Raw genomic sequence first — 2,456 nt, 5'->3', positions numbered from 1 at the left:
AAAAAGCACAGGAGGAGTTTGGTGTTCTGATTTTCGCAGATTGTGTTACAGCATAAGTTAAGTATTCACGGTAATGCATAAAAGAAAGTTAGAACACTCACTGGGACTTCATGAATATTACCTCATTTATGTCTCACAACAACCCCGTCAGGTATCAATAGCCCAAATTTACAGGTGAGGCAACTGAAGCCCAAGTCATTGAAGCTGCTTAATTAGTAGCCTGGTCCTAAGTGGTGGGACTGCTGTTGGGAAATCAGGCTATGAGACTCCCAAGTTTCTGTTCCATTCTGCTCATGTTGCCTCCACATATAGCCTTACAAGTAACTTTTTTCTTTCTTTCTTTCTTTTTTTTTTAATAACAGAGCACTGCTGAGGTGGGATGGAGGCCAGATTTGACCTAGAAGGTGCCAGAACCGTGGGTCTGCAGGCCCTCGGGAAGGTATGCTGGAGTCGGCTCACCTGAGCAGACCATTCGAGCAAGCTGATGCAGAGTTGGAAACCAGCGTGAGGAAAGCAGCAAACACTGCAAGCGCAAGCTGTCTTTTCCGGGGCTTGTTGGTGGGCATTGAATGGCACGCTGCTGGTGACCCTTGTCATGCCGATTGCCCTTGCCTGTGCAGAATGGTCCACTGTCAGATCAGCCTTCCTAAACAGCTGAGTGGAAAAGGCTCTGGAGACCAGCATTTTGAGCTGAGCTTGGCAGTCGGCTAGGTGAGTGACCTTGAGCTCATTGCTCACCCTTGAGTTTCAGGTTGATCCTCTGACAATGAGGGAGGGAGCAAGCCAAGGAGTATGGAGTCAGGGTCCTGATAGCTCATCTACCTGGGACTTTCTGAATCTCCCAGGCCACAGGGCCCAAGCAGAGACCAGGCAGGACCAGGCAGGTTTTAATGGTCTCTTAGCCATTAATAATGTAGAAGGCCGCCTGGTGAGACAGGCCTTCATTTTTGGTTTGGCAAGAGAAGCTGCTATTTTAAAATGACTGCTTGCTTGGCACCCTGGAAGGACATAGAAAGTCACCTAGGGGCTGAGTTGTCTAGGCAAGGATTCCTGGAGTGACCCCCATTAGGTATGTAGCATAAGGCTGGTTGCTCCCTATCTCTTTGTCTGTCTGTCTCCATGTGCATGTGCGTGTGTGTGGGTCAGGGGACAGACACACTTTGTAGCCTGACAGAGGCTGCTTCGCCAACTGGAGTCTTGACGGAGACAGAGGAAGGAAGGAAGGAAATTTGTATTGTGGGAATGACCAGCTGGAGACCCTGAGACACCGTCCCTTTGAGGGTCAGTGTTTTTAGACCATTTCTGTAGGACTAACATGTCTTCTCTCTTTCTGTTCTTTCTGGAATTCCTTGTTGTTAGACGCTGTTCTTCCGTACTCACTTCTCTTTATCTCCCTCAGATTTCAAGTTAACTTAGAAAAATTAGAGAGGTGCCTGGGTGGCTCAGTTGGTTAAGCAACTGCCTTCTGCTCTCACAACAAGGTTGATTCCAGGGTCCTGGGATCAAGGCCCACATCGAGCTCCCTGCTGAGCAGGGAGCCTGCTTCTCCTTCCTCTGCTGCACCCCCTGCTTATGCGCGCTCTCTCTCTCTGACAAATAAATAAATAAAATCTTTAAAAAGAAAAGAAAAGAAAGCTTAGAAAACGCATGTGCATGAATTAAGGCGCGCATGGGGAGACGGAATAGCAGCCCCTGGATCCCACAAACGAAGATATTGCTGCAGACTTTCTCACCCATTCAGGTTGCCCTTTCATTTCCATTCAAATACACACAGATGGGGCACCTGGGTGGCTCAGTGGGTTAAAGCCTCTGCCTTCAGCTCTAGTCATGATCCCAGGGTCCTGGGATTGAGCCCTATATTGGGCTCTCTGCTCAGCAGGGAGCCTGCTTCCCTTCCTCTCTCTCTGCCTGCCTCTCTGCCTACTTGTGATCTCTGTCAAATAAATAAATAAAATCCTTAGAAAAACAAACAAACAAAAAAACAAATCCACACGGAGAAGAGATCTCCCTACATGTGTGCATTGCAGCCTCTGTTTCCACCGGACGTTTTCATTATAGAAATGTACCAGTGCAGCACTGTTGTCTAATGGGTATCATTTTATTCTTCTGAGTTATTTCCATCCCATTATTAATTTCATCAAGCCCCTGAAGCTAACAATGAGATTTTTCCCTCTAATTTTTGCAACTAATGTATTTCTTGTACTTGTTTAAGAACAACCATATTATTGTCCTTGTTTCACTAACTTAAAACTTGTTAAAAACTTTTTTCAACCTCTTCTCTCCTCCTCTCCTTCCAAGCACCCCTGCCCAAAAGTAATCCGTTTGAACTTTCTGAACATGATGATGTATATCCTTCCACATCTTTCCTCAAACTCGTCCAGTTATTATTTATACACATACTTTATCATGGCTTTTTGTCCACGATAGGATCGTGTTATGTACATTTCCATGCAATT

Source organism: Mustela nivalis (genome assembly GCF_964662115.1).
Source record: "Mustela nivalis genome assembly, chromosome: 10".
Lineage (NCBI taxonomy): Eukaryota > Metazoa > Chordata > Mammalia > Carnivora > Mustelidae > Mustela > Mustela nivalis.
Note: the sequence above shows the minus strand (reverse complement) of the source record.